This window comes from Thermobia domestica, chromosome 8, assembly GCF_964235325.1.
Source record: "Thermobia domestica chromosome 8, izTheDome1.hap1.1, whole genome shotgun sequence".
In the NCBI taxonomy this organism is placed as follows: Eukaryota; Metazoa; Arthropoda; class Insecta; order Zygentoma; family Lepismatidae; genus Thermobia; species Thermobia domestica.
In genome coordinates this window covers 20,499,537-20,521,615 of record NC_137461.1, presented here as the reverse complement: position 1 = coordinate 20,521,615, position 22,079 = coordinate 20,499,537, and the positions used below count along the sequence as shown (strand labels likewise).

Here is a 22,079-nt window from a genome sequence, read left to right as displayed (position 1 = left end):
AAATAAATACAGCTATCGAACTAGTAGTACACACCAGTGACGCACGCAAGGTGGGTTTCGGGGTTTAATACCGCGAGAAAGGCATGGCAAGAAAGAAAGAAAAAAAAAACATTTACTATATTAAGATAAACAGAGGTTTATTCAGTTATATTGAGCCGAAGTCAATGTGCAAATGTACCGCGCATTCGCAACCCAACGCCGTGAGATTGCCACGAGGCAAGTAACAGTAACTCGTTAGTCACGTAGTAGACTAGTATGGTCGAGTGTAATCTGCTGCTACCTAAGTTGTACAGATTCTAGGAAGTGTTCAATGTGACTATTTCCAACGCTAACTTTACAGCGTTCCGCGTCGTAGAAATGTGTCATGTGCGAAATTTTCATTTACATCGTGCTACTATGAATCATATTAAACGGAAATATGCGACACAGAGTCATACGCCCACCATACCGACGTGAGCAGCTGTAACAGTATCCCAAAAGGGTTCATGATTATGGTTCAGGGGCAAACTGTGTCTCCGAAAGGTGAAGCAAAATATCAAAATCATTGCTGCTTACTACTTGACTTATGTCCTGACTGAAACGTACCAGCATGAAATTCCAGTGCTGTACGGACAAAACGTGAACCAGGTTGAAGTGAACTACACAAGACAAGACATCGAGCCACATGGCGAAAACATTACTGGAATTAGATCACCGTATGGAACAGGAAACTGTAATTTCAGCAATTCCCTTCTCTGATCATTTGTCAAAAGTCCAGATTCCAACCCAATGGATTATTGTGCTTTCGGACTCCTCAAGTGGCGTGTGTTCCATTATCGAATCAGCACTGTTAATGGTTTGTGGAAAGCTTGTAAAGAGGAGTGGGATGCAATACCTATGGTCTAGCTGCAACACAGTCTACTGCAATTGAAACTTCGATGTCGGACAATACTCAATAGAGCTGGTCTGCAGATCGAACACAACCGGTGGTGGAAAAACGTCACTCTCTAGGTTAGTGGTATATTCAAATTCTGCTTAATATAAGTGAATCAACCTCTGTCTCTTAATATACTTCTTAACATAATATATATAAATATAATGTTTAATGTTTTTAAGGATATGAGATTCAGTGTTTCAATCTTCTTTTATGAAAGTCTGCGTACGCCATTGATACGCACATTATCGTTATCATATTTTTTTTTCTGAATATACTTATTTTCTGGAAAATGGTCAATTTTTAATGTCACCAACAGTAGACTAGTTTCACTCTACATATAACAAGCATGTAGAGTGGGTAAAGAGTAAAAAGGTAATTAGCAATGTCATATAAACAGATATAATTTGAGGTAATTTCGTGCCCTAGGAGGGAATTAAGAATTTATTGAAAAGTTTAGCTACGAACATATTTAAGATATTTTCAATATATTGCCTACTTTATTGTTTTTTTAAAAAATAGCTATATACCTTAAATACATTCTCTAAAGCAATCATAGAGTTACACGCGTGATTGTTGCAATTTGAAGTATCTCTATTATATTAGCAATAACACGCTATTTAAAGGACAAAGAATTTTTTTTTTTTTTTTTTTTTTTTTTTGTTTAGCGAGTACTACATTTTATCTGCAGTGATGAAACTAGGTGAAGTGATTTGAAGAATACAGGTGATATCAGGTTTATCGCGAGGTTTTATTGATTGACTATGTGACGTTTTAATATTTACAAAACACTTCAATTGAACACACAATAAATGGTGAATTTATCTGTTTTGATATCAGAATTTTGTTTGAGAAAATGGGAAGGAGTGGTCGAGACAAGTTTATTCTCTTCTGTAATTATGTTTATCGATAACAAACCGGTTTTTAATTTTAAATTTTAATATTAAATATAATATATAGAGAGCAGATTATTTATTTTGATACGCCCTTTTAACTTTGAAACTAACGGACAAATACGTTGAAACTTTCTACGATGCAAATATCGGCAAAGGGACAATGACTGAGATACTATGTGATACCACAAGGTTAACAGTGTTGCCAACTTAACATAAATACACTTTTTCGAAATAAAGTCCTTTGAAAAAAAATCAAATTTTCAATTTCTTGTAACTTTGGTTGTACTTGTTGCAAATACGCCATATTATGTCGCAGTATTCGACACTAAGGTACATTGGATCTGCATTATCCCGGCCGTCTCACTTGCGTTATTACTGTTTTAGAAATCTTTTAAATTTGGCTGTTTTTCGAAGTTTGTGAAACTGTAGCGTCATTAGTTTGCGACACCTTATGACAAGTGTGGTATTGTATGTTTTCGTTTTACATGCAGGTTTGAAATATGTAAAAACATGACGTAGCACCACTTGGAAAATAAAACTTTATGTTGGGTTGGCAACAATGTTAATGTTGTGGTATCACAAAGTATGCCAAACAATATTCACTGTCGATATCTGCATGGTACAACATTTTAGCGTTTTTGTCCATTAGTTTAAAAGTTACAAGGCCGTATCAAGATAAATGATCCACCCTATATATAAATTATTATAAATACGAGGGTGATTCAGAAAGTAATGCCTTCGAGCCCACTACTTGGCCAATAGTACTGCAAACATTCTGAACTGTTTATCATTAATGCACTGATGTTTAAACTATAGAATGTCATTTGTTTCACCTTCCTATCTCTTTTCGTTCCAGAGTAATCGAGCAATTCATGGCATCCAGTGGTAACGTCAGGTTGAATCAGCGGTCTGTTATTGAATTTCTGAATGCGGAAGGTTGTGCGTCCAGGAACATTCATCGCCGGCGATAAGTCGTGGATACACTATTACGACCCGCAAACGAAGCGTCACTCGATGGAGTACTGCGGTGCTATCCTTCAAAAACAAACAAAGGTATCACCTTGAAGGCATTACTTTCCGAATCATCCCCGTAATGCAACAACTTGGTTATAGATTTGGAGGGAGAGGCCGCTCCTATTGGTTTACTGTTGTGTGATATTATTAATGATTCATGTTTGATTTCCAACATCAGAAGTTTTCGTCACACAATTCATAGATTCTGGGACAAAACTTTTGAGCAAGAAGAGCGTAGGGTTGTTTGGAACCGCATTTAATTTTTACTTGTTCACTTAACCTGTTCCACGTGTGTACTGTGATACTTTCCACTAAATGATCCATCGTTTCCAAGCCCCTTGTTTCATCAAAAAGAGTCTCCCAATTCTTCCAATTCACTGGATAAAATACCCCAGAAGAATAAACACTAAACTTATCACAGATTATCGGATTCATCTGTTGGAAATCATCCACACCACATGTTGATTTCAGAACTCGAGTAATTACACCAGGGCCATTTTGTGGCCAAATATTTCCGTCGAAATTTGCTCTAAGATCATCGATGCACTCTTTTGACAATGGATTTTCTTTGTCAAAACTAAGCACAGCTGCCCCGATGAACTGAGGACTTTCAACTCCTGCAAAATTTCTAAGTCCTTCCAACGATTCCATTACAATCACATCAAGATCCAAGTATATACCGCCAAACTTCCACAAAGTTAGATAACGAAGAACATGACTCATGTGATGTATGGGCCATTTGGTCTCCCGTAAAGCCCCTCTTTCAAATAAGTTCTCCAGCGGCGTTCCTCTAACATATTCCGTTACATTTAGACGCACAAACTCTACATTAGAATACGATATTAACTGCTGCATCACCTTCGTTGACAAATCAATCACGGGGGACGTCATATACACAATTATGTGACTATTAGGATTTGCTCTAGCTGCTGACTCAACTGAACATGCTTGCCGAGGTTTTAACGAATCCGCAGCAGATGTTTCGTGGAAGAAGATACTTCTTCTGTCAGAAGCAGACGATTGTCTCGGGGAGTCACAATGTTCACACTCTGCTTCTGTCCAATTTCGATTCAGAATTAAATACAACATTACACCGACAAAAATACCTAACAGGAAAACCGGTACAAGTTTTCTTCTCATTTCAGTTGGTCTCATGCCGTCAGTCGTGCAACACAAAGTAATAAGTTTTTCAAAGTAATAAAATTATTGTCTTTTTTATTATTTCGTTTATCAAGCAGATAAAAACGTATTCCTTCATGCAGGAAGTATGAATATACGAGTACATATATATTGATAAGATAAAATGGAGAACTCAAAGATAAAACATTAATCTACATTTAGCAATTCAATCTACATTTATAACATGAGTTATCAACTGTTAATATTGCTGTGAAATGCTAATTTCTTCTTATTATTATTTGTTGTATATTAAGGAAAAATGTTGAAATGTGACTCATAGCTAAATTAAGCTTCACATAAAATCCTATTGAAGTAATAGCAACGATTATCATAACCTCACAAAAATAAATAAATAAATAAATAAATAAAAGTTATGTGCACCGAACTCCATGGTATAGATTCGATGTATTTTGGTACACAGAATCCAAATTTCGAAACCCCAAAACAATCGACCGTGTCAATTTTTTATGGGCGAAAAACTTTAGCGATTTTGCATAGGAAGAATAAAATTAAAAAAAAAAAAGTTCTGTGCAGTGGACCCCACGATATGAATTCGATGTATTTTGGTACACAGAATCCAAATTTCGAAACCCCAAAACAATCGACCGTGTCAATTTTTTTATGGGCGAAAAACTTTAGCGATTTTGCATAGGGAGAATAAAATTTAAAAAAGAAGTTCTGTGCAGTGGACCCCACGATATGGATTCGAAGTATTTTGGTTCACAGAATCCAAATTTCGAAACCCCAAAACAATCGGCCGTGTCATTTTTTGTAAGGGCGTAAAACTTCAACGAATTTTGATACGTAAGACTGCACATACGTTTTTCCTCCATAAAACAAAATTGACAGGGGTCCGGTGCACAGAACTTTTTATCCTATTTTGTGTGTGTGGTTGTGTTATTAATCCAATAAACCTCAGGTGATTTCTTTTTCTCTCTTTCCAATTTTACGTCCCACGATCATGCCGACTAGGCTAAAAGAGACGATGATGATGATGAGAAATGAATGAAATGGTGGAATGAATAACGTGGGAGGAAACGGAAGAATTCCGAGGAAACCCACGCACAGGTTGAGTGTCCACTACAAAGTCCACTTGGCGCGAGATGGGATCGAACCAGGAAAACCACGCACCAGAGGTGAACACTCTCTTCCACTGAGCCACCACGTCCCATGAAAAATATTGAAGTGTCTCCCTCTTTTTCTCTTTTTGTCAAGTCACTATTATAAGGCTCGACTGGCCTTTTTTTTTTCTGGCTCTGGAATGGCCAATGGGAAACCTCGCATTTGGAGAATGAGACGGATTTGTGATTGGCAAAGTGGAGTTCGAATTTTTTTTTAAATCGTTGAAAATGGCTTACAGGTACTATGCCAGCATTCCTTTCTCTGGTACTTCCAGGTGAGTTACATGCGAGCTACAAATAAAATAATAAAGAAAGATGTATTAAAGTTTAAAAAATCAAAGAAAGAACAGAAAACTACAAAGTTATAGATAGAATTCACTAGAACGCATGATGACTTTGGCATGAGTAATTTTAAGACGATTAAATATTCTTTCACATCAAATTATTTACTGCTCACGTCACTTCCGGCAAGAAGGTTTACACGTGTAAGATAAAGCTATATAGTTTTATAATACTCAGAAAATAGAAATTTTTGTCGACTCAACTTCCTGATGTTCCCGAGGTGACCAACCATTGCGTTGTAACGGCCAGTATTTCAGTGCAAGGAAACAGTGTGTCGATGTGTTGCGTAGAGTCGTTCTCGCCCAGGACCAAGGGCGCCCATGTTGAGGTTTCCAGGTGGGGACAAGTATAAGCGACATTTCAAATATAGTTTCAAATTTTGCGGTAACTATTCTAAAAATTCTATTAGGTTTTTCGATCTTCCGAAGTACAATTTCCTCCAGGGAGGGGTGATCGCCCCACTTGCCTCCCCTAATGGGCCCCCTTGCCCAGGACTCAAGCTGCTTGTGACAACATTAGTCTTCGTCTCCAGGCATGCATCAATTTGGATGGTGCACTGGTGCAGCATACCATGGAGAACAGAGATTAGGGTTGATGTAAAGGGACAAATTTTGCCAATGGATGTCACTACAATCTTCGTATCTCTCTCATGTATTTTTTACCTTTCACGAAAATTCACGATTTATTTTACAAATTTCAACCTAGAGACTTCAAAGTTTTAGAGAAGGAACTTCATAACCTATCGAAGACAACAATCCGTGCCGATTTTTTATTTGGACTTTTCTTCACTTTTGAAACAGTTATATTGTTAAAGGTTTGGATATCCATTTCAACAATAAAACCATTTCAACAATGGAGAAAATTCTAAATAAAATATCGGCACGGATTGTTATCTTCGATGGGTTATGAAGTTCTTTCTCTAAAAATTTGAAGTCTCTAGGTTAAAATTCGTAAAAGAAATCGTGAATTTTCGTGAAAGGTAAAAAAAAAAAAAAGAAAAAGAAATACGAAGATTGTAGTGACATCTATCGGCAAAACTTGTCCCTTTAAACTAACCTTAAAACTCGTGTAAGGAAAAGTATGAGAACATTGTGTTTATATTTTATTTTGTGTTTAAGTTACCGGTATGTTGTTAGTTTCTTAACTGCAGTTTTTGAAAAATCATATATAGGGTCTACATAATTATGAACAATGTAGTATAATAATTGAACATGTATAGGCTATACTTGTGCTATTCAACCTGGGGGTACGCGAAGATGTTTCTGGGAGTACGTAATCCTTAAATAAGCATATTTTCAATATTTATTCAATGATCATAGTTGTAGAAGACACATGTACGTAGAAAGTTCTAAGTTACTTTTAGTTTTTGAATTTTTAACATTTCCTCAGTGTGCTAATTATCAGGGAGGATGAGGGGAAAATTCCCCTCAGTAGAACTGGATGTCTCCCATAGGTTTAGAAATTTCCCATGTTAGCAATGGCGCCGATTTCTCTGGGGGAGAGGCAGTCAGACAAAGAAGGTATATATATATATATATATATATATATATGAGGATGTTAAGACAAATTGCATTCAAATTATGCCAAATATTGTATATTCATAAATACAGTAGGGGGCCCACATGAGCTTTGGGGGGCGCGGCCCCCCGGCCCCCAGGATCGGAGCCCTTGCATGTTAGTTTTTTCGAATGTGCACTTAATCCCCCTTTAAATAGTCTTTTGATTGACACACTAACTGTCCATTTGTTGGGTCTCTATTTGTCCCCCTTTTTAATCAACTGAACATGTGTATTAAGTTTAATAAGTTAATTGTGATTTATTTCTTTTAAACAGCTTTAGGGGTGCACAATTGGATGGCGAACTGTGTCTAGGGATACGCGAGAAAAAAAAAAGTTGAATAGCACTGCGCTACACACACGTATAATAGAATACGCATTAACAAGTATCACTGACAAAGACTAGCAGGGTTACTAGTTGGCCCCGGCGGATGACATATTGTATTGACCCCCTATTCTCAATTCCCCCCAACAACCACTACCCCCCATTGCCCACTGTTTTCCCACAATAAAAGAACCCTATTATCTTAAATAAAGCACATATTTCTTTAGTACCCACACCGTACATTACAGCAGAAAGATCATAATATAGCATCAAAATATGTTATATAAGAATATTTATGAGAACAACACAAACAGTATACAGTGGCGGATCCAGGATATGATCAAGGGAGGGGCTAAACCATAGTTTGCCTCTTTATCCAGTGTAAAACGGGATTGAAGTCCAGTTTATCCCAGGCTGAGATTTGTAATTTGTTGAACTTCGGACAAATTAATTTAAAGTCTGCACTGACAGTTCCAGTATTGGTGAACAAAGGATACGATAAGTTACAAAACAGCTCCTCCTGCAAGTAGCCCGAAATATTTTTCGGGGGGATATACCTTCCGGAACAAGCACGATAAAATCTCCTCGTATAAGAACATGAAAGCAGCAAACACTTGTGGTCCACGAACTGTTAAATACCCAGATTGGGTGTATTTATGCAAATCGTGTCCACATATAGGCCTACAGTGTGGTCGTAATGGAATTACCTACGATGGTTGCGACGTAATAAAAAATAAGAAAAGAAATTATCAACAGTAAATCTTAATGTTGCTACCAGAAAGTGATGTAATGAATTTTCGTTTCGATTTACGTAATTTTATTCCAAGTTTATGTTTTACTGTAATTGCAATTGTAGTATAGAGTCTATGAATACACAACGATAGCCGTGAAGTCAGATTCAACAGCAGCTACACTTTTATTTACAAGAAAGACCTACGTAGAAAGAATTTACTAATTTTTCACTTACCATTACTGTAGATTCATGAAGTCCGAATTTATAATCCACTCGTTACAATAGCACTAACCTCCGTTCCCACGGTAATTTTCCAAACGACACGATAAGGACATACACTACCTTACAGGGAGAGTTTGAATAATTTACTGTGATTCGACTTCTTGACTGAAAAAGGGCCGCTGTGACTCAATGATAGTGTTCTCCTCTGGTGCCTGGGATTCTTGGTTCGATCCCAGCTCGCGCCCCCCTTGACTACGTGCCTAAAATGGCGTTTCTAGTGTAGGCATAAATATAAGACATATAAGTCCATGACTGGAAGAGACGGATAAATCTCACCTAATTAATAATGCACCTCCCACAATTTTGAAGAACATACTAGAGGTCCAAATATTCCACTGTTTCAACGTTTCCAAGAGTTTTGACCAAACCTTAAACATTATAATTTTAAGGGGATGGAAGACGAACGCCTTTCCATGCCATATGTACGAACACTGAAAAGTGAAGTTGTTAAGTTTCTACAAAATTGTCTTGTATATACATAAGGAAGATAATAACTATGTTCCGCATGATGACTATAAAGAAATGATAGAGCTTTCTTTGCCTGTTAATACTTGGTGAATTTCCAAAGGAGTACCATTTCAAGTCACCACGTGCTTACCATATGGCTCGTTGGATGGGAAAGGTAATATGCTGCTTCAAGATATAAATTTTCCGCGAAATGTTTAAGCTTACATTCAAAGAGGAAAAGAGCGGGAAGTGTGTTTATTTGCAAATCTCATATACGTGAAAGCATGGATTTCGTGTCCCAAGACATGTGAACCCCCGTCAACATACTTATGTTCAAGCAGATCAAACAATACGCCATAGTGAATAAATCTGTGTCTGAATCTGCAATGAACAAGTTTCAAACTCACTTGTGGTATCTTGAAGCAGAGTTAGTTCCACCCTCACTGTTCTCTGAGAAGTTATCTTTCGAAGGACAAGCGGAATATTATAAATCGTCTTAATGCATGTGAAGAAAATTGGAGTTCAAGAGGCATAAAACTCACAGACTGCCACGGCTTAGAAACGAAGAATCTTGATGATTTGATTAATTCAGCCTCTCTTTGAGCCTTACGTTCTCTTCGAGTTGACATCAATTTCATGTTCCAATGTGATCCCGAGCACTGGAGTAACTCGGACAAATTCCAAAAGGAGAAACGAATCGTCCAGTCACTTAAGGTTGTAAACGATGCTGGTGAACGTTCAGTGGCCCTTGTGTCCAATTTCAACGAGTCAATCACAAAGAAAGAAAGTGAAATGCAGAGGCTAATTCAGGTTGTTGAGGTCCACAGAAAGCGTGTTTCAGACGCTCGAAAGAGCACTTTGAAAAATTACCAACTTTGTCAATAACCTTATTTTTTCTGTTTGAAATGAACAGCAACTGCATATTTAAAGGTATCTCACTTATTTTGAAATCAATAAATGGTAATTTTGGTAATAGCTATTTGCAAGTTTAGTAATAATAATAAATAATTCATTTTGTAGGGCAGAAAGTACAATTTACTTTATAAGGATTAAATTTTTAAACCTCCAATATGTCTCGTATACGACATAATTATATGCATTCTGTGGGACAACTTCGTGTCGCTTGAGCGACCCCTAAATATTATCCAATTGATTTGATTTTTTGCAGCGAAATATACTTGTAGGAAAGGAACAATATTAGCAACTAAGCGCAATTAAATTCGCAAAAACTTTTTTTGGGACCACCCTAATATATATATATATATATATATATATATATATATATATATATATATATATATATATATATATATATATATATATATATATATATATATATATATATATATATATATATATATATATATATACGGAAGTGATTTATATAATTATTGAACGGTACACATACAATGAAATAAAATAAAATAAGAATCACCCCTTAAACAAAATGTATGTTATACCTAGATATAGAAATAATCAAATTACTGCTTAAAAAAACAAAATGGTAGACTCCGAATAGCTTAACATACATAGTAAGGAAGAAAATAATAACAGGTAACGAATATCTGTAATGGTCGCAAAGCAATTCATTACTATTTCTTCTTAAAACAATAGTAAATATGTTTCAACATTTTCTTAAATTTCACTCTTAAAAGGAGGAAAGAAGAGCAATTTTTATACGAAAATTTCCGATTTTTATTCAGAAAATAGCCAATGTGAGATTATGCTTAAGTTGGAAAGTATGAAATTCAGTATATGAACTCTTAGGTCTAATTAAAAGTTTAAATAAAAAAAGTATTTAAGCTTTTCGAAAATTCCGTTCTTAAAGGCAGAAAAGTGGACAATTTCCTAAATATTCAAGTTTTCGATTTCATATTGAATCTCATTCTTTTCATGCGAAGAATAAGTAATTCTGTTAATGAATAATATATCATTAATATACGTAATGAGAAATCTGTAGGGTAGTTTACTACGAGGGTTGCTGACAGTATATAATAATTCATGATTTTAATACAAGTCCACAATTATTTTCAATGCACACGTATACGAGGCCTGTCTAAAAAGTATCCGACCTTAATTTTTTCCACGCAAAGTAGTGATTCTCAGGCGGCGCCACCGTGCACGGTGGAAGGAGGAACCTTAATGCGCATGCTTGAATTTTTTCACCGCGTTCGCGTGTGCCAGTCGTGAGCTGGTGGTCGCGAAGTGAGGTGCTGTTGGTAGTGTTCGTCGGATTTAGTGTTTCTCGCAAGATGACTGAACGAATTGAGCAAAGATACTGCATCAAATTCTGTCAAAGGCTGGGTGATTCTCAAAGCCAAACAATTCGTAAGATTCAGCAGGTGTTTGGAGAAGATGCGATGGGTGTAACACAAATTAAACAATGGTTCAATCGATTCAAAGATGACCGCACATCAGTCGAGAGTGAGCAGCGTAGCGGCAGGCCCCAAACTGCTCGGAATGCAGCTGTTGTTGAGCGGGTGCGAAATTTGGTGATGGCAGATCGCCGTTTGACAGTGCGGGAGATTGCAGAAGATGTTGGAGTGAGTAAAGATTCTGCACATGCAATTTTGCGTGACGATTTGAACATGAAACGAGTGGCTGCTAAATTTGTACCCAAGTTGTTGTCTCAGGAACAGAAAGACACCCGTTTTGACGTTGCACAGGACCTTCTGGACACCACCAACACTGATCCTGGGTATCTGAATTCCGTGATAACTGGAGACGAGTCATGGGTGTACGGGTACGACCCAGAAACAAAACAACAATCGTCTCAATGGAAGCATCCCGATTCTCCAAGGCCGAAGAAAGCGCGTCAGGTGCGAAGCAAACTCAAGGTGTTGCTGACTGTTTTCTTCGATGCCCGTGGAATTGTGCATCACGAGTACGCACCGGAAGGACAAACAGTGACAAAGGAGTACTATCAAGATGTTCTCAGGCGACTCCGTGACGCAGTCCGGCGCAAAAGACCAGACATGTGGGCAGCGAAGAACTGGCACGTCCATCATGACAACGCCCCAGCACATTCATCCCAATTGATCCACACGTTCTTAGCCAAACATGGAATTACAACCGTTCGCCAACCTCCCTACTCTCCAGACCTGGCTCCTTGTGACTTCTGGTTGTTTCCAAAATTGAAGACGCCTCTGAAGGGATCCCGTTTTGAGAGTAGAGAAGACATAATGCGGAACACGATGACGGAGCTGAACAACATTCCAAAAGAAGACTTCCAGCGGTGTTTCCAGCAGTGGAAGGATCGGTGGGCTAAGTGTGTGGAAGCACAAGGGGCCTACTTTGAAGGGGATTAGGGTCCCAAATCTGTCAGGTATTCGCAACTATTTTTCTGGCCAAAGGTCGGATACTTTTTAGACAGCCCTCGTAGATATAAGATTGCTTTTACTTATTCTTTTAAAAAAAATGGTTATGCTATTGCAATACCCGCAATTGATCAAGAAATTTAATACTGCAGGCTTTACCTTTTTATTTTTTATTTTTACCCTTTTGTCAACAAGAACTTTTTATTCGATATCTCTCGCAGCTATATGATTAGCAAACAGATCTTTGAAGAGAAAACTCTGGTTCAATTCCCGGTACGAGCTCATTTGATTCGGATTTTACGTTATTGAATCGGATGTAGATCCAAATCGTACATAACCTCGGTGCTGGCAGGTATGTTAACCTGCAAACCAAGCAACCAGAAACATTTTACTCACATTAAAATGGAAGGTCGTGTGGTGTTCCAGGTCTCATAAGTTGTAACCTTCTTACATGACCATTCTGCTGAAGACATTAAAATTCAACAACAATTGGCAAACATTTTTGGAACACTTAAAGCCTTATTCCATAACGGATTGCGTCTACGCAATGGAAAATCTGCGCTTTAGTATGCAATAATAGGTATAACAGTTATTATTGATATTTGCATGTTTTGCGTTCCGTTACTTTCCGCAATTTTTGTGCAAGACAAGTACGGAATAAGGTCTCTATTGATGATTTTTGTTTACACTTTGATTTCCTTACGTGCCTTAATTTTACGTTACATGGCAACGCTGCGCGGCTATTCATGAGCTTTTCTTTACGTCGCTAGATGGTTCTGATGTGAAACGTAACAGCGGCAAGCATTACGAGTGGGATAAGGGTCTATTTTCCACCTCGTAAATTGCCAGTGAGGATGATTGCATTGCAGCCCTACCTTTGTAACTCACATAGTCACTAGACCCAAACTTATATCTACATTTGGAGGCCCAGGGCTAACAATGTAACTATTGCCTTTACTGACTAAAAGTTACACAATTCAGTAAGAGAATATCAGTAAATCACAAACCGGTGAATATGTTCTTATTAAATTTCAATAATAATAATAATAATAATAATAATAATAATAATAATAATAATAATAATAATAATAATAATAATAATAATAATAATAATAATAATAATAATAATAGGTATCAAGATAGTACAGACTCTCGGTCTAATTACAATTCCCAAGAATTGTACAAAAATAGCAAAACATTTATGCATGTAATATTATTAAAATAAAACATACAATAAAGTAACATAATAACACATATTAAGGAAAAACATTACTAAAATTACAATCAGATTGTAAAAGATACAACCATGCACGGTCAATGATAAGATAAATAGGAAGAAGTCATAGGTGGCGCCAGAATTTTGGTAACTGGGTACAGGCTGGGAGGGAATGACATAGTAAAAAAAAAATATTAACATGGTATGCAATAAAAACTTTTATGTACATATTTTAAGAAACTTCATACATGGATACACGTGTATGCGAGTTATGGATTTATCAAAGAAATATCAGAATTTTTAAGTGTACAAGGGTACTTTCTTTCTTTCTTTCTTTCTTTCTTTCTTTCTTTCTTTCTTTCTTTCTTTCTTTCTTTCTTTCTTTCTTTCTTTCTTTCTTTTTTTTTGAATAGCATTAATTACAAGAACTTTTATAAGATCATTCTTCTGTTAAATGGACATATTATATGAAACCTGAAAATCGAAGTTAATGTGGCTGCAGCTGCACCCACTGCACCCACTGTGGCGCCGCGTATGGAACTAGTGTAATTAAAATATGCAAAAGAGAAACAAAAAAGTTTATGATAAGTGGTAAGCTATCATAAACTTCCTTTCAATAGAAGGAAAATCAGAAGTAAAGCCATCCATGATATGTAAATAATTGTTGGCATTTGACAAACATTTATGTATCGGAACATCACTTAAAAAAAAAAAAAAAAAATATTAGGGCCTATTTGGAAAGTCTGGAGTAATTTAATATCGAATAAAATTCTTCGTTCAGATAATTTAAGTAGACCAAGAAGGTGTCTAATTTCATCCTGAGTTTTCTATGATACAAATTTGAATTTCCATCTTAACAAGTTTAGATGATAGATCCATGATAGAGACAAGTCTTGAACTACTTCCATATATTTTTGAAAGTACTGGGCTTGTTCATTTCAAATACTAGTATACAAGGGTGCCCATCAGGGGGGGCAAGGTGGGGCGCTCGCCTCCCCTTTAGAGGAAATTGTGCTTCGGAAGATCGAAAACTCAATAGATATTTTAGAATAGTTACCGCAAAATTTGAGACTACATTTGAAATGTCGCCAATACTTGCCCCCCCCCTTGGAAAGCACAATATGGGCGCCCTTGCTAGTACAATATTTAAAGTGACTTCTTACATTAGCATAGTGTAGAATGAAGCAGGTTTTCAAAGAGGAAATAATAATAATAATAATAATAATAATAATAATAATAATAATAATAATAATAATAATAATAATAATAATAATAGTCGTTGTTCAAGTAACACCATGTTAGATTTGCGTTCAGAATGTATGGTCAGAGTTAAAATTTTCTCAAGATTCATAGGAAATTTATTATATCTAGTAGATAAAATATTATAATTGATAAGCTTAGGGGAACACACATACAAGAAAGAAGAATGGCTGAATTGTGTAATTTTAGAATGACTACTGGTATGACTCCTGAGAAAGAAATCAAAAGTGCAAGATAATTCAGTATCACTGTACAATAAAAAGTCACATTAATTAGAGGGAAGTTAAAATCTTAAAATGAACTAAATAAATCTACCCAAAAAAAAATTTTTTTTTAAATTACTTTAACAAAATTTTAAAGAAAATTGCCATTCACGTAGTTTTCTTTAAAATACTGACATGATTTGAAAACACACATCTATTGAAATCCACACCACATTCTTAGGCCCTGTTCGAGAAGATGCCCGTGCATTGGCGTCTCTGGCATGTAAAATTTGGGAGGGACATCAAAGGAAATGATCTAACTGCTAGTGAGTATCTAAATAAATTCAATTAAAATAAAATATTGAATATTTCGTATTTCAAAATATTGGGGGGACGCGTCCCCCCGCCCCCCCCCGCCAGAGACGCCCATGGGCCCGTGGCTGAAGAACCTCTGAATCCATGCCTCATAATCACTATATAATTTCTTTCCTCAATGATTTCGAAATAATTAGACTATTTGAGTAGATAACTTGTAAAGAATGATTTGGTGCAGTGTAAAAATTAGATCGACTAAAGTTGACGCTGACTGTTTTAAATGTGAATTATTTAACCCACTCAAGTCGAGTCTAGCAGGGAATGTGTTAATAATCAAAGTTTGATCTATCTTCCAAGAGATTGTATAAGCAGTATGAAATGAGTTGAGTTGAGTTTGAGTTTAACGTCCCATTCAGCAGCGAGGCTATATGAGACATGGACCTAGGCACTGACGCATTGGGGTATTAGGTTTCCACAATTTTGAACTTCGAGACAGGCCTGTATCCATAGGGAGCATGGTGGCCACCCCCTAAATATTTCTGCCCCCTAAAATTTTTACGGTAGGCTTGCAAATGAACTATAGGCCTAATGTGGTGATGAACTATAATATGTTTGGATCCGATCCCCTTAATTTCTACTGCCCCCTACAGTTTTGAGCTGGCTACGGGCCTGCTTTGGGACGGATGGAAATTTATTTTTATTGATTTTTGTATTGTAAGCGAAAGAACACTACAATTCTTTCAAAATGAGATATATTTGCAGTATAATAATTAGTGTACAAATAGTCAGCAGTATCCGCCCAACCCTGCAATGTAAGGATGAAAACCGGGTACAAATACGAGCACAAAATCAAACCCGACTTAAGTTTCATCCTTCATACGTGAATGTTATAAATAGAGGCAGTTCCTAAGGAAAATCAGCACACTGGTATATATATATATATATATATATATATATATATATATATATATATATATATATATATATATATATATATATATATATATATATATATATATTACTTGAAACTAAGGGACTGCTTTTATTTATTATTATTATTATTATTATTACGAGGGTTGGGGCAAAAGTCATGGCAACTATTTTTTTCTTGTAGATATGTGGGCGGATCACAAACTTCTATGTGTCGTGTGGAAGTTCTGCAGGCATAGTGTGTATGCAGAACAACAAATGGCTCTGTGATAGCTGGTAGTAGCACAGCGAGGCCTGTAAAATCAGTCACTTGGTGAGTGTCGTGCGAGATGGAAGTAACCCGTGTTGAGCATCGCGCTTACATCAAAATAGCCATTCTCCGAGGGAGAAATGCGATGGAATGTCACAGTGACTAAGTGGAAGCCCTTGGGAATAATGCGCTACCATACCGGACAGTAGCACGGTGGGTAGAAAGTTTCAGCAAGGACGTGTGTCAAACAGTGATGAGCAACGTTCGGTACGACCTGTCAGTGTGCGAACCGACGTGGAATGTGCCGTCATCGACCAGCTCCTGGATGAAGACAGATGATGGACGCTACTGGAGTTAGCGGAGGCAAGTGGCATCGAGAAACGCACCGTCCACAGGATATTGCGTAATGAGCTGCAACTACGCAAAATCGCTTCGCTGTGGGTACCGCATGCAATGACGGAAGTTCAAAGGTGGATTTGCTATGCAATATGCTCCGACCACTTTGCACGCTGGCAACAGGACGGCGATCAATTCTTGTCACGAATAATCGCCATCGATGAATTTTGGGCCATGGTATACGAACCAGAACTGAAACGTCGTTCCACATGGCAGAACAGTGACCGCACAGTACTACAGGGACTTCCTGGTGCGACAGGTACGACGTGGCGTTCGGGAGAAACGTCCGGATCTTGTGGACAGTGCAATAATACTGCACGACAATGCAAAACCACATAAAGCAGAGTGTGTATGCAGCTACTGCGACATTGGGGATGGGAAGAATTGGAGCACTCACCGTACTCTCCTGACATATCGCGCTGTGACTTTGATCTCATTCGAAAAATAAAGGAACCAGTATGTGGTAGGCTGTTTGCAACACGCGAGGACATTGCTAATGCTGTGCGCGAACAGGTGACCCGATTCACACATGGGTTGCAAATGCTGAAGCGGATGGTATTCAACCTCCTTCAACGTCTCACACATCGTTGGCAGCGTGTGGTGCAAGTAGCAAGGGATTACTTTGAGCGTCTTTAGGCCCACATTTGTCATGTCAAGTGTATACGTACTGTGTTGTCATTCTTTTGCACCGTGAAGGTCATATTGCCCTGTATACTACCGTAATAATTTAGTGCGATATGTCAGTGGTATTCAGTGTCCACACGTGTAGTTAACACCTTGTCCTTTCGTCTGTATATGTCAGATTTTACAACCGGACTGGTATCTTCAAGAAAAAAAAATAGTTGCCATGACTTTTGCCCCAACCCTCGTATTATTATTATTATTATTATTATTATTATTATTATTATTATTATTATTATTATTTGATGATGGTACTCTTTGATCTGGTGGTGATTATAAGCACTGGCACAAATCCCGGGGATGAGGGGGACATGTCCCCTCCAATCTTGGAATTGAGGGGGGTTGTCCCCCCAATAACTCGATTTGAAACGTGGTTTTTAGTGTTGCCACGAGACGAGACGAGACGAGACTTTAGGCTGTCTCGTCTCGTCTCGTGCAAAACATGTCCCGTCTCGTGTCTCGTCTCGAAAAAATGTGCTCGTCCCGTGTCGTGTCTCGTCTCGAGAGGTTCTGTCCCGTCTCGTCTCGTCTCGTTTGTCTCGTTTTGTCTCGTCTTGTCTCGTAAAAATATAGCAGCATACCATGGGAACGAATGTAAAATGTAGCAGGCTGTACCATGCTAATCAAGATACAACTAACAAGGGAAGAGAGGGAGATTATATATCGAAGTGGAAGATGGTTTATATACCAATCGAAAGCACTAATGACGCCTATTACAAAACTGTAATAAAAAATTTCCGAATGCATATACTGTGCGAGCTATATGAATATATAGGGTGTCCAGAAAATCCATTTCCACCCCTTGAAATCGCAAACGATGAGACAATGCCAAAACTGGAAAACACGTTTTTGATCATTATAAAAGTACAATGTATCAGAGCAAACATTGTTGTCCCAGCTGGGAGCTGAACGACACATCGGACGAAAGAATGCTTGGGGCCACTCTTCACCTCCATGGTTCAAATCTGTTCCCATAACCGCGGGGTGTGTGCTACTATGTGGCTTGCCCCGTTTGTGTAACAAACTCATGACAGTACACCCAGATTAGCTAATGACTAAAAAAAAAAAAAGTTGATTTTTGGGTGGCCATTTTGGATTAAAGTTCCTTATATTGTCGGGATCTATTCGCAATCATACAACGTACATCTTTATACCAAGCCGAGCGGTCTGCGGCGATAGACCAATCGGCTTGAAGGTCCCGGGTTGAGTCCCGGAAGGATCATGTGTATGGATTTTAACAACATTTGTTTTTTCGTACTGTGTCAGGGGGGGGGGATCGTACGGGATAAAAGGATTTCAGTCTGAAAAAATGGAGAGAATATCCTCCCCAGGATACTTTCATGGGAGTAAGGAATTAGTAAAAATATAGGATATACATTTTATAGCAGGTTTAAAAATATGGTTTGGGTATCCTATACGCTGCTGAAGTCGTCTGCTATGAATTTTACTGGGCGCAGCCATATTGGTTACAAACAAACTGTTGTCAAGGTGGTTGCTAAGGCAGTTTCAATGGCGTCGTATGTAGCACCTGGGAGCCTTGTGAAATAAACTTAAAATTATGAAAAAAGGCAATTTTTTTTCACGAATAGCAATGAATTTATTTACTCTATGCGTATAGGAAGCCTATATTTATCATAATATGAAAGAAAATTACTCAACATTTTAACTACTGCGATCGCTAATAACTTGCTGGCGTGAGTGACAATCCTAAGCATGTTCATGAGGACCCTATAATAATTATTTTAGATTAAGATTAATTAAAATTATGGAAAATTATTATGCTATACACTTTTGTCATATTGTTTGTTTTTCAGTAAAAACATTTAGTATGAAAGGAACTTTTTTTTTTTTTAATTAATGATTAGATATTCGGAGTAAAGGGATAATTACAGCGCTAGAATAACCAATCCATTTTAAAACATACAATTACGAATACTTGATGTCAGAAACTTAGCACCTCTTTATGGAAATAATTTCCTAATTTATTCTTCATTTTGTTTTGTTAGCGAATGTCCATTCCCTGCTTTGAACTGGTAAAGTTGAAAGGTGCCACCAGAAATGATTATTTAAAAGGTATAATTCTCTAACTATCCTATCTAATGTCCTATTGTTAACTGAATTATTTTCTTTGCGTCTGCCACGAACTGCGTAAAGATTTGTAACATGCCAGATACACATCAGTGTTTCTTTGAGAATAAATGTTCCGGGGGGCATACTTAGTAGTACGGGGAGCACTACTTGTACTATTCTATTTATTATTATATTATAGATATTACTTTGGTCTCCTCCGGGGTGGCACTTTCAGAGCTCCGGGGGAGCAGTGCCCCCCACAAACATGTCTGAAAGAAACACTGATACACATGTATTAAAACTTATAAGCAAAACACGTACCAACTTACGCTGTGTGGTCACTTTACGTAACACTACATCTATGATTATTCAGGGCAGTTGAAGCTCGAGCGCATGTAAGGATGCATCTGTAGGGAGCAGGCGGATCAGTGAAGTTGGGTATCCGTGGAAAGAAAGACAGGTACATAGAGCGTACACCAACCTGGGCTAGTAATCACTACAAGTGGATTTGCATTTCAGTTTCTTAGTAACCATGACACGTTTTTTAACACTGTTTCTATGTTCTCCCTCTACATAAATACTTTTGTTGCACGGAACTATTTTTGTAGATTAATTTTCGAAAAATAATCCCGTATTCGTCATGCCTACTTAGTGTAGATCGATAGGATGGAACAATTATAGTTTGTCAAACGAAATGAGACAAATTAACAAGTCCGGTTTAAAGTTTACTATATTGCCTGTACAATATTCTTACCAACATTCATGTGCGGTAAGGTACGGTTAGGTTAGCTTGTAGTTATTTAAATGTGATTTTCTTACACATATGTGTAACGCCGATTTACCAATTTTAAAATCATTCATTGCCTGCAAATCTCAATTGTTTCAAATTTGTATACCTATATGTTACCACAAGGGTAAAATCATTATCAAACTTGCGCTATTGACGTATCACACTCCAAGCTGGGGCAGGCACTGTTCGAAGATTATAGTATGATTTTTTTAAACATGTGACTCAGTTATCAGTACTAAGAAACGATATTAGTGTTCTGAACATTAATATATATTAAACAGTTAGTGAAATTAGCCTTAAAATGTCACAAAAATAAACAAACAAGAAAAGACAGAGCAAGGGTGCTTTTGGTTAAAAAAAAAGTTTAAGTTTCTTTGTGGCAGAATATGCAAGGAGAGAAAGTGTCTTCAAAAAGATTGAGATTTCGACTGTTCGCCCAATCGTTTGTTGTATAGTGTGGCTTTGTTATTGTTCCTCTTTAATATATTATATAGTACAATATTTCTAATTTAATTCTTGTTAAAACGAAAAAATGCAGGTATCTCAAACTATTATGGTTATATCCGAACGCGAAGCAAATCATTTTCAGAGGCGAGTACGTAAAGTTCTTTATATAGCCCGCTCAAAGCTGGTTTGTTTGTAACCAGCTACCTAAACAGGAAGCGGAAATGACGTTTTCTTCACCAGCGTATTTCTTTTCTGTTAATTATATTCTTCAATGTTCGAATTTTGATCATTCTCATGATATTTTCTGCTTTCAACGGAGTTCCATGAATATTATACCAAATGTTCTTTACACTTATCAAGTTCGAGAGGTTTTATGCGCCTGTAAGAAACAATTTCTAAAGATAATTCAGGTAATAATAAATATTATTCACTAGGAAAGGGAAGTATTCCCCTCCTTTCAACACGGAAGCAGAGGGCAATTTCGCACTCTGGTCAGATCAAACATTTCCGCCTAACAAAACGAAGGTCCCCCTGTAAAACTTCTTACCTAAAGTATTACTATTAGTATCATAAATTTGCTGAAAGCAAACAATTTGAAGGGTTCGTCGATAATATCTTTGCTTCCTTTGTCGTCCGCCCGCCTTCCAAACTATTATGAGAACATTGAGATTGATCGAAATTTTTATAATTTCGAAAATTAAACATTTTATTATTAAAAGTGAATGTTACCCGGAAAAATACCAAACTGTAAAAAATAAGTTATTATTGGTTTGGTTAAAAACAGGAAGAAGGACACCAAAAAACTAAATAATGCCCATACGACAAAACAATTTTTTCAGTAAAAGTGTAAAAGCTGTATTTTTTATGCATACATCACAAAACTATTATTTTATAATTTAAAATGTACTGGCCCAAAAGGACATAAAAAAAAATAACAAATAAGGCAAATATAAAAACTCCTAGTTTCTAAACCAAAAAAGTTCAATTCAATTTTAAATACAGTTTCAATCAATTTTAGCTTACATCTAAACATTCACTTTTAATAATAAAATGTTTAATTTTCGAAATTATAAAAATTTCGATCAATCTCGATGTTCTCGTAATAAAACGAAGAGGTGAATTTTACAACATGACTGCTGTATAATAAGCGAGCGATTGGTAAAATGGCAAAAGTGTGTTTTTATGTGTGTGTGTATGTGTGTGTGTGTGTGTGTGAGAGAGAGAGAGAGAGGAAGAGAGAGAGAGAGAGAAGACAAAATTTTAGTTACAAGATGACATACTTCAATTGCCGTTTTCGGTTCATATAGCAAAAAGAATACCGCCACCAGAGAATAAAGACAAGTGTAGACCTTACCCAGTTTTCAAATTGAATAGATGGTGGTGGTAGTTCGGTTTC

General features: G+C 36.9%; 1 pseudogene; it reads right to left on the bottom strand.

Moving 5' to 3' along the window:
* Positions 1-1,788: 1,788 nt before the first annotated feature.
* On the bottom strand, positions 1,789-3,985 carry LOC145691580 (alpha1,4-N-acetylgalactosaminyltransferase 1 pseudogene; annotated as a pseudogene).
* Positions 3,986-22,079: the final 18,094 nt, after the last annotated feature.